Raw genomic sequence first — 12,323 nt, 5'->3', positions numbered from 1 at the left:
TAAATCTAGTGTCTTGTCAAGGCCAAAGTGGTGTGCCATTGCTCCACAATGTTTCTCCTTGATTATATTTAATCTCAGAGAACATTTGGGTATGCATAGTTGTGCACCCTTAAACAACAATCCATTTTGAATCAAAAATTTAGAGAAATCAACATGAAACCACTCATCAAATGAAGCACATACCTTATAGATCTCTCCAAAGTCTTCACCATCTTTATACATGGCTTTCAAGTAGTCTATTCCAACACTCTCCAACTGGATCTGATTTGTAGTTAGGACTCTTCTAATTAAAGCATCTGCCACCTTATTCTTGACCCCTTTCTTATGCTTAACAGTGAAACTGAAGGCTTGTAGGGTCTCCACCCACTTCATATGCTTGTGATTCAACTTTTCTTGGCTATTTATAAAACTAAGGGTCTGATTGTCTATGAAGACTATGAATTCTTTTGGCAGCAAGTAGTGTCTCCACTTTTTCAAGGATTGTACTAGAGCATACATCTCTAGGTCATAGGATGAATACCTCCTCTTTGCCTCATTTAACTTCTCACTGAAGAAGTCAATAGGCCTTCCTTCCTGACAGAGCATTGCCCCAATAGCCATGTGACTGGCATCACACTCCACTTGGAAGATCTTATTGAAATCGGGTAGGGCAACGACCGGTTGCTCTGCAACTTTTCTCTTCAATGTTTCAAAGGAGTTATCTACCTCTTTTATCCAACTGAACTTACACTTTTGTCCTCCCTTTATGGTATCAACCATAGGAGCATAAGTATGGCTAAATCCTCTTATAAACTTCCTATAGAATATGGCTAAGCCATGGAATCTTCTAACATCATTCATTGTTCTAGGTGTAGGCCAAGACAATATGGCACTCACCTTTTCTTGATCCATTTTTAACTCACCATAGGAGATTACAAGTCCTAAGTTGATGATCTCTTCCTGCATAAACAAATACTTTTCCAAATTGATCATTAATTTCTCTTCATGCAATCTCCTTAGGACTTGGTCTATATGTTTTAGGTACTCTTCTTTGGTTTGATTGAAAATCAGAATGTCATCTAGGTAGACTATGATAAACTTTCCTATGAAAACCCTCAAAACCTCATTCATTAACCTCATAAAGGTACTTGGCACATTAGATAAGCCAAAGGGCATGACTTTCCACTCATACAACCTCTCATTTGTTTTAAATGCAGTCTTCCACTCATCTCCCGGCCTAATCCTAATCTGATGATAGCCACTTTTCAAGTCAATTTTTGTAAAGTATCTAGCACCCCCCAAGCAATCTAACAAATCCTCAATCCTAGGCATTGGAAATCTATACCTGATAGTAATTTTGTTGATATCCCTTGATAAGTTGATACTTTGTCATGTTTTTACCATCAAAACTCTTAGGTTTTTGACATCTTTTGGGTTTCATTGTAGTAGTAAAGTATTGTGAATTGACTATGTGTATTCCATGTGTTAAACCTGAACTTATGAAATCATGTTTGAACTTTGTCGGTCTATTCATGCAGCTATGCCAATTTATTCCTACAGCCAAGTGATTTGTTCCTATTGTTATGCGGATTATTTGGGATAATGTTATATGTGAGTTAATGAATGTATTAATTAAGTAAAATGCGTATGCATGTCCTTGTATGTTGTTTTTGTTTAGTGCAGATAATAAATGATGTCGTGATGGATATTCTCCTTTCATGCCTAAGGAATGAAGAATTACGTATGAGATAACTGGAGATCAAACTGAAGAGGAGTCGAGCGAGCGCAAGATATGGCATAACCGGAGCAGCCATACATCACTATGGGAGTTTAACTCTAGTGGGCATTGAATTCGCAAAATATCGCTACGACTCGCAAAGACTGTGGTTCGGTTTGGATCCACGTTTCCTGCAGCCAAGCTCTAGTTATCTTCTTCATCTGTCAATCATTTGCCTCTTATTCTGGGCATGATTTGAGTTGTCCATTGTAGTTGACCTTTTCTTTATAATAAGCTCTTCCTTTTTCTTAAAGGTTAGACAGAATAGAAAGGAATAGAGCAGAGAATTTTGACAGGCATTCTAGAGTTCTTCTTTTAGAACATGTAATCATTTTTCAAGAAGAAATGAATGAAAAATATGTTGTTATGATATGTTAAAAGTATTTTGCTGGAAGATTGATATCACTCATCCAAGGCTTGGTTGTAGGAACAGTCAATGGATCTATTTCCAGTGGCTGCAGGAACAATCCAGGCATGAACTTCTACTGCAACTAAACGAGAAATAATTTCAATGAACATAAACATAGGATCACTCATCCAAGTGGGCCCACTTGGTGAGTGATCCTATGTTTATGTTCATTGAAATTATTTCTCCTTTAGTTGCAGTAGAAGTTCATGCCTGGATTGTTCCTGCAGCCACTGGAAATAGATCCATTGACTGTTCCTGCAGCCAAGCCAGGACAAAGTGATTTCTATTATTTACATTAGATCATTCCAGCATAGTTTTTATAAGTTTTCATGTAGCCTTCTATGATTTCCATTCTTTCTTTTCCTTTCTCCATAATGTTAGTTACTGCAGCAATGCAGAATAGCCATTGAAGGAGCTTAGTCCATATATAGTGCAGACCCATTTCAAGTTTTACATCCCTGGGTTGATAACTAAATGAACACTAGCCATGAAAATAGTAACTTTACCAGACAAATGTCCAAACTTTGGATTGAGATTTCAATTAGAGTTATTATTATTATAGTTGGAGTAGACATCCCTTGAGTCGGTGCAAAGCCTCCAAGTGCCTTCCTTTTTGGGTGACAAGACTGCAGGGACTGCACATGGGCTCAAACTTTTGCCAACCAGTATGGACTCCAACAATTCTTCAATATACTTTTCCATCTCAACATTCTGATCAGTTGTGAGCTTATATGTTGCTTTATTAGGCAAGGTGGATCCAGGTATAAGATCTATGCAATGTTTTGTATCTCTCATGGGAGGTAGTGACCTTGGCATGCCATCAGAGATGAAACCCTTGTACTTGTTTAGTAGTTGTTGCACTACAGGGTCAACCAACCTCAATTTGTCCTCTTTCTTATCTTTAGACTTCTCCACCTTTGTCACTGTTGGACTAGTAATAAGGGCATAACAAACAATGCCTTCATCTGCCATGTTCTTCATGAATTGCTTTCCTCCTAACATCAACACCTTGGCCTCCTTTGGTTTGGTTTCCTCTTCACTCTCCACCAAAGGTAACATCTCAATCACTTTACCATCTTTGGTGATGGAATATATGTTCCTAGCACCATCATGTTGTTCCTTTAAATCGAATTTCCATGGTCTCCCAAATAGAAGATGGAAAGCATCCATCTTTACAATGTCAAACAACATTCTATCCTTATAGGTTCCAATCTGAAATTCTACCCAAGCCTGCTCTCCCACAACAGCTTGCTGACCTTGGGTGAGCCATGAGACCTTGTAGGGGCAAGGGTGAGGTAGTCTCCTCATCTTTAGCTTCTCCACCATTTCTAGAGACACAAAGTTTTCAGTTGAACCAAATTCTATTAGAACCTTGCATACCTTTCCACCTGCTTTGCAAGTGGTCTTGAATAGGAACTTTCTCTATGGGGGATCTTTGTCAGCCATCTTTGTGGTAGTTATTTCTCTTCTGATCATCAAAGCTTCACCTCTTTCAGGGTAGCCATAACTATCAGGGGTATTGACACTTTGGTATGTATTTTCACTTACCACACTTTGGCAATCAACTTCTAGAACCAAGTTACTTCTCCTTTTCCCTATGGAACTAGTAGGTTTGTTAGGATATATGTTGGCCATGTGCCCTTCTTGATTGTAGTTATAACATCTGATTGGACCTCTACCTTGAGATCTTCCCCTGAATGGTGGTCTTCTTCATCTGAAGTTACCTCTTTAATTGTATCCTCCATTGTTATTGGAACTACTCTCCCCTTTAGTGCCTTCTTGATTGGGTTCACCTTGGTTTCCAAAACCATTTCCTTTACCTCTGAAAAAAATTATTCCCCCTTTCTGATGCCTTCCTCTTCCTCTATTGTTCTGCTCTTGTCTCCTCTTGATCTTCTCTTCCACCTTGATGGCAAGTTGATGGCATCTACCAACGGCATCCGAGCTAAGGAGGTTTAGTTCTTCTTGAATGTTATACCTTAATCCATTTAGGTACCGTGAAACTTTTTCACTCTCTTCCTCCTTTTTCTTAGAATTCATACATAGCCTTCGGAACTCCTCAGTGTAAGAGTTTGCATCCATCTCCTTCTGCTTGATATTTTGTCTCCTCTTATGAAGTTGAATTTCATAGTCTTTGGGTACATAGGCCTCCTTTACTAAGGCAACCATCCTCTTTCAAAAAACAATCTTGGTTTTTTTGTCCTTCTCTCTTTCCCCTTGGACAAAGTTCCACCAAGTTAGGGTGGCTCCCTTCAACTTGGACTTAGCAATCTTCAACTTCTGGTGTCCTAAAATGTCTTCACATTCAAACAAACTAGACAGTGAGTCTATCCAATCTACTACTACATCTAGTTCCATCTTCCCAGTGAAAGTTGGCAAATCAATATTCTACTCCATGGTTCTCCTCTCCATGGATTTGAGGGCATTAAGGAAGTGCTTCTGGTCAGGAGGAATTGCCTCTTCCTTCGGTATAGAGATCTCATATTCATCCCCTTCTTCACCACTACCAGTGCCTCCATCTTCCTTCCCATCTACTCTACCTCTCAACCTCTCTAACTCCCTCTGCATTGCCTTGCAAGCAATGGCCTACTCTCTCACAATCTTTGCCAATTCCATGTAGGTGATCAGTCCTCTAGGAACTTCTTCTTCTTGTCCCTTTATCATTTCTCAAATCTATATCTCCTTACTAGAGTCGTTACTAGCTCTGATACCACTTGATGCAGATCCCTTCTTGTATCCTGCCAAACACTCCAAGATGTATGACACTGACCCCTCAAAACAACAATAGGATCATATCAAGGCAAGGCTCTACAAAATTAGTTCAACACCTCTCAATCTCCAAGACTCATACTTACTCAAATTGGGTAATTTGCTCCAACATACACTTTGAAGCCTCCAAGGGTTACTGACCATTACCACAACTATTTTTGGGTCAAAAATGACTCACCTGGACCAGATCAAACATTGGTTGTAAGGATTCAACACCATTCCCTATAGCGCCTTCACAATTAGGCCTATTTGCTAGTAGCCCTTTGAAATGGGTAAAGGGACCTTAATTCCAAAATTTTCCAAACACCCTGACAAACAAGTCATGGATTCAAGTATCCTTTTGGGCCTTACACAATTCCTCAAAAGGAAGGATCAAGGTCTAACAAAAAAAGGTCTGAAACCGATGAAGGTCAACTGTCCTAAAGGGCTAATTAGGTCTCCATTTGTGAAGCAACTATGTCCAAATGAACAAACCATACAATCACAATGTCATGATCATGTGGGGAACCATAAAGCATCATGTATTCCATGGTTACATGCCTAGAATCATCGCCATTAGCATTCTAGGGTAGCTTTGTTGTTTAAGGACTAGGTAGACACATAGGGATGTCTACCTAGGGTCGGTTCAAACACACACCTCCCTTGCTTCTCCTACAAAATTATTTTGGGATCTTACAATGCACTGGCCATACTTTCACTTCACCCAATCCCATGAGTCTCAGATTGATAAATTCCAAGTTATGGCCATGGAGAAGAAAAACCCTAGGTAAACCTTGGTTTTCCGGGCACCTACAGCAAAATTGGAATAACAACAGTAAAACACACAATCTGAACCTCAAACCAAAGCCAAATCAAAGGTGACTCACTATCATAACAAATTCACATCATTTTGTATTGATCCCAATCCATACAATTCCGTACCTTGTACCAAAACTCCAAAAATGCAAGAAAAACTCAGAATTTCATTAGTTTGCAGTCATCAAAACTTTCCTTCGTACAGTCTAACATTGGGAATTGGATCCACAAGGTGTATATACCATTCCACAACTTATCTCAAATGAAAACAAGAGGTTAGAGCCATTGGAGGAGTTCAGACAAACAAAAATGCAAAAATTGCATAAAAAGTTGCTTATGACAACTTTTGACAACTTTTGACAAAGTTGTCAAAATGTCATTTCTCGCCTCCTAATGCCTTGGGTTAAGACTAACCCCTCCTAAAACACCCTAGAAGCACTAAAAAAACTAGGATAACTATGTCCTACACACAATTTATCCCCTTTTGTCCAAAAGTCCTAATTGGCTTATCAAGATGCCAAAATAGGAGTTTGGCTCACAAGATGGGGTCTTTTATTACAAACAAACAATGCATGATTGAAACACATGTAAAACATCCTAAAGACATTTTTTATACCTTATCCTTCCTCCTCTGATCCTGATTTATCAACTTGAAAGGGTTCTCCTGCACCAAACATTGCTATCACAACCTCCCTTGAGGTTATTTACAATTCAGTCTTTTATTTATAGCTACTTGCAAGCACTTTATTTCATTACTTGGTTAATTCCAAAACTGAGGTTTGACCTAAAGGCAAACCCCCAATCCCAACCCATTTTCCTCTCTTTTCTATGTGTAGGTTGCAGGTGTGCAGTTGTACTTTTGGATTCGGGCTCCATTTGCAGACGCGAAAAAACCCTTTTCGTTTCACGGATTTTTCGGAGGACCGTGTATATTCCCACCATGGTCCAAGCAACATTTCCTCAAATTCGCAGGGCGAATTCATCTCGACACATTACTGCCAGATCCAAGTGCACAATTTTATCCCATACTCCGATCTCAACTTATAATTAGTTCTTTGTCACTTTTGTACTACATAATTCAATCAATTCCTTTCCATTTCAAATAAGGAAGAGGGGATCAACTTATCATTCCCAATTCATTCAGAATTCAATCTTCATCCTTGAAGGTTGAATCTAGTGAATTCTCCTCTCCTCTTCCAAATGTAACTTGGTGAAAAGTGTTTGAAGGGAAATCCGTAGTGAAACTCTCATCTCTCCTTGGAGGGAAAGGGTAGTTTTTGTTAGGTCCCGAGAAGGACAACTGAGAAGGGGGTTGAATCAGTTGTGAACCAATTGTTAATAAATTTTAATCCAAATGCAAGTTAATCTAATTTAACCTTAATGTCGGTAAACCAAAGTCAAGTATTGGTAGAATATTTTAATAGTTATAGCAATACCGGTATAACTTAATGCATGAAACAGAAACAAAAACAATATCCACAATACATAACACAAAGATTTTGACGTGGAAACCCGATAAGGGAAAAACCACAGTGGGAAACATTACCCACAATCAGATGATACTAATGCAAATAGTATGTGTATATAAATGGATTCTGCATATGCAGAAAGGCCAACTGTCTAGAGCTCACTGCTCAAATACAAAATAGGAGTCACACTGACTACACAATTGGATGGTTAAATCCAATGATAATGTACTGCTCAAAATAGCATCTCCAATGCTGGATTCACTACCGGTTAAGCTCTGAACATGAGTGTTAAAACACCTTCATAACCTTCCTTCAACCTTCAAATAATGTCTGCATAATTCACACAAGGATCTGCTTATTTTTGTTCTTCAATATCCACACTCACTCATGACATGACCATGATTTTCAATAAGATCTTACAATCATATATACAAAACCTAAGACTAAATGAATAGGTCGGCTCACTAAAGATATTACAATTAAATCAATTACAAATGAGTCTTCATGCGATACAATAAGTCGGCTCAATACATTTACCATAATAACCAATCAATAAACAATCTCCATGACACATCGTGCTAATCTAGAGTATCGGTCCATAACCTAGACTTATCTGTCGGTAAAGGCAAATTTGTCAACCCGAATAGACCAATAAGAAAAACATCCAATCCATGTCTTCGACATAACAAAATGATCTCCAAGTTATCATCATTGTCGGTGAACATATACCGGTGACTGTGCATAAGCCACTAACTATACCGATGAACCATATGTTGGCATTTCGCATTATAACAGACAATGGGAGATTGTTGGCATTTCAATAAGGATATTGAGAAGGTTATTGATGATTATGGATATAATTGATTAAGGATGTTTACTATCTTAATATTATTATTTTTTCATTGATGTCAAGAAATTGATTTTCTAATTCAGTATGATGTTGCCATATCTTGAGAAGTATGATTTGATGAGTATAAAGATGTCGATAAAAGACATAGAAAGAATATGATGAATAAGGGGATGAATAAGGTATTCAATGGGCAACTATTACTGAGTCATACAATGATGAGATCATGATGTTTAGATTGTTTTAACATCATACATATATTGAAAATTGTAAGGTTAATACTATACTATGTTACCGAGCAAAGAACCTAGTCGGTAAACCCTAAGGTTATCGCTATCGGTTAATGAAGGCAGAATGTCTACCGAGTGAAGTTTAGTATTTACCGAGTTGTTACCGAGTTATAATCAAGCTATAACATAATAAATTAAATGGTTACATGTGTTATTTAATGAAGGAAGCTGATGAGCTGGAACTAATTAAATGATTGGTATGTTGTGCATGAAGTTTGTTAATGAATCTATGGCATAGGAAAATCGGCATGAAGATCTACAATGCAGATTGAACCGTATTACCCTATCACAAGTTCCAAGAAATATATGCAAGTTCCAAGGCAGGGTAAAACATTTTCAAATCAAAGGATACATTGAACCTAGACAAGTTTGAAGATGTGATGGCTATGATTGATTATGGGAAATGTGATCAAAGAGATTAAGCGGCTAGCTAATTGTTTATAAATAGGGAGTTGTTGATAAACAATGCATGCGGGCAAATGTATGCACAGGGATGCTACATAGTGATTACCGAGTATAGAAGCTTGAAGACCTGTTTGAATAACAGAATATAGAAGCCCAGCAGATGGACAAGATTGGTTCTATGTCTAGATTGTATTGAGCAAATAAGAATCTGCTTTAGCATTTTAGATGTGAAGTTGCAGATAAATTTTTATTACTATTATTTTATGAAAGTGACAGAAAATATCTTAACCGAGTGGACTTAACAGTCTTATTTGTAAAACCCTCTAGCAAGGTGACATTCTGATTGAGTGTTTGAAATCCTTTAACAAGGTCACTTCTAACAAGGTGAAGATCCTAACAGATCTGAGGGAAATCCCTTAACCAGGTCACATCTAGCAATGTGTTTGTACTCTTTAACAGGATTTGCTTTTAACCGAGCATACTCTAGAAGAGTATATTTTTTAGTGGGTCTGAAATCCCATAGTGGTTTTTCCCTATTTGGGTTTCCATATTAAATCTGGTGCTATGAGTGATATGATGTTTATATGCTTTTGAGTTTGCATGTTTAGGACTTTTGGTTATATCACTGAAGTATATGTTACCGAGGTTGAATCTGATGTTTTTATGGAAGATTAAGTTTGTATGATTCACCCCCCCCCCCCTCTCATCTTGTTGGCTATTGGATCTGTACTTACATTAAGTATCAGAACTATCAATTGGTATCAGAGCTTTGGACTCCGGAAGAAAAAGTTTAAAGGTACTTGAGGCAAAGATCCAAAGATGTATAAGAGGGATGCACCGAAGCTGAACAAGTCAAGTTTCTCTACATGGCAGAAAATGATGAAGCTGCACCTATCAGGAATTGGAGAATATGTTGTATATTATCTGGAGAATGATTTCATCACACCAAGCACCTATCCATTGACTATGGAAGAAATAAAGGCAAAGCAAGAACATATCCAAGCAATGATTGAAATAACATCTGCATTGACCGATTCAGAGTTTAATGATCTAGAAGGCTGCAATGATGCAAAGGCTATGTGGGATAAGCTCATATCAGTGTATGGAGGAGATGAACATGTTCAAAGAGAAAAAGTAGACAGTCTAAGAGGACAACTTGAATCTATAAGGATGAATGAAGGTGAGAACATAACCCAGTACAGTACAAGACTAAAGAAGATTGTCAATCAAATCAAAGGAGCAGGTGGAACTATTGAAGAAAAGGATATAACAAGTAAGTTGTTAAGAACCCTTCTATCGGCTTATGCAATCCGAGTCTCTGCAATCAATGAATTGAGGTCTGTACCTAATATGCTAGTTTCTTTAGATGCTACTATTGGTAAGCTACATGCATTTGAGTTAAGTAACTTTGATAATAGTGGATCTTCGGTAAATAAAGTTGAATCTGCATTCAGTTCTTTTCATAATGATTACAATGAAAGAAAGTACAAGTACTCCGAAGGAGACCGCAGTGGAGCAAGTGAAAGATTTTGTAAGAACATGGAAGAAGTACACAAACTGTATGAGGAAATCAGAAAGTAGGAAGAGTTTGAAGCACTATTAGCCAGAAGGTTACCGAGAGGCAAAGGTAAGTATAAAGGAAAACTACCTTTGAAATGTTTCAATTGTGATAAAATAGGACATATGGCTTCTAACTATCCTGACAAAGATTCTACTAAAAAGAGAGATTACCGAGATGACAGACAGAAAGATAATCATTATAGAGGACACCGAGACTTCAGAAGAAGAGATAGAAAGACATGCTTAATAGCCGATGAGGAATCCAATGATGATAAATCAGATGAAACTGATACAGAGGAAGTAGTTTGTGTGCCTATCAAAGATGGATCAGATGAAGAAAGGTATGAAGAAAAAGCCCTAATATCTCACATAAATACTAATGATTCTTGGATCATAGATAGTGGATGCTCACATCATATGACAGGTGATAAACACAAGTTTGTTATGTTAGAAGATTATGATGGACGCTATGTAAGATTTGGTAATGATGCACCATGTCCAGTAAGAGGTAAAGGATCTATAACACTTCTTGACAATGCAAGATGCAATGATGTTTATTGGGTTGAAGGTTTGAGATACAATTTGTTGAGTGTAGCACAGCTAAACAATATAGGTTACCGAATAGAATTTCAGAAAGGAATTGTCAAAGTTCATGACAAGCATGGAAAGTTAGCTGCTACCGAGACACAAACAAAAGGTAATACATTTCACCTTGACTCAACTTGAAACAAGTGTCTGTATGCAAAGATAGATGATACCTGGTTATGGCATAAAAGGTTTTGTCATGTAAATTTTGATAATCTGATCAAAATAAGTAAGAAGCATTGAGTAAGAGGTCTACTGAGTCTTGAAAAACCTAAGAATGCTATGTGTCGAGGATGCCAGATGGGTAAAATGACAAGATCAAGCTTTACAAGTAAGTCTTACACCTCTAAGGGAATTTTAGATTTTGTGCATACTGATCTTTGTGGTCCTATGAAAGTTCAAAGTTATTATGGTGACAAATATTTCATATTATTTGTGGATGATTACTCAAGGATGATGTCAGTAATGTTTTTAAAAGAAAAATCACAAGCTTTTCAAATGTTTAAATGGTACAAGGCAACAGTTGAAAATGAAACAGGAAGACAACTGAAATGTCTTAGATCAGATAGAGGAGGAGAGTTCACATCTGATCAGTTCAACTTATTCTGCAATGATCGTGGTATTAAAAGACAAGTCTCTGCACTGAGAACTCCACAACAAAATTGAATTGCTAAGAGAAGAAACAGATCTATTGTGGATTGTGCCAGAACCCTGATGATTGAAAAGAAAGTGCCACAAAAATTTTGGAGGGAAGCAATAAGCACAGCAGTTTACACCCTGAACTGAGTACAACTAAAGAAAGGTACTTTGAAGACACCATATGAAATCTGGTATGACAAGAAACCTAATGTAACTTATTTTAAAATCTTTGGAAGTAGATGCTATGTACACAAAGATGATAGAAATGGCAAGTTTGATCAGAAAAGTGAAGAAGGAACTTTTTTAGGTTATTCTTCTAGAAGCAAAGCATTTAAATGTCTGATCAAATAATCTAACAAAATAGTAGAAAGTGCAAATGTGAAAATTGATGAATTTGCAGAAAGGAATGATGAAGGAAATTCCAAAGAACCAGAAGATTATGATGAATTTGTCTATGTTCAACCGACAAGTCCTACCGAGAAAACTGTTGAAGAAAATGAAGAGAACATCCAGTTACCGAGTGATGAAGAAGATCATACAGAGCCTACCAAGCCTGTATTAGCCAAGTATGTCAGAAGACATCATGCACCAAGTCAAATTATAGGAGATAAGGATGATCCAGTGATGACAAGGAACAAATTGAGACAGAACACATGTCTGATATCTGAATTTGAATCGAGAATAGTGAAAGAGGCATTTAACAGTGAAGATTGGATAAATGCTATGACAGAAGAGATTGATCAAATAAAGAAGAATGACACATAGACACTAATCCCAATACCGAAGGACAAAAATGTAA

Source organism: Cryptomeria japonica, chromosome 9 (genome assembly GCF_030272615.1).
Source record: "Cryptomeria japonica chromosome 9, Sugi_1.0, whole genome shotgun sequence".
In the NCBI taxonomy this organism is placed as follows: domain Eukaryota; kingdom Viridiplantae; phylum Streptophyta; class Pinopsida; order Cupressales; family Cupressaceae; genus Cryptomeria; species Cryptomeria japonica.
The sequence above is the reverse complement of the archived record's forward strand: the minus strand, read 5'-3'. Positions refer to the sequence as shown.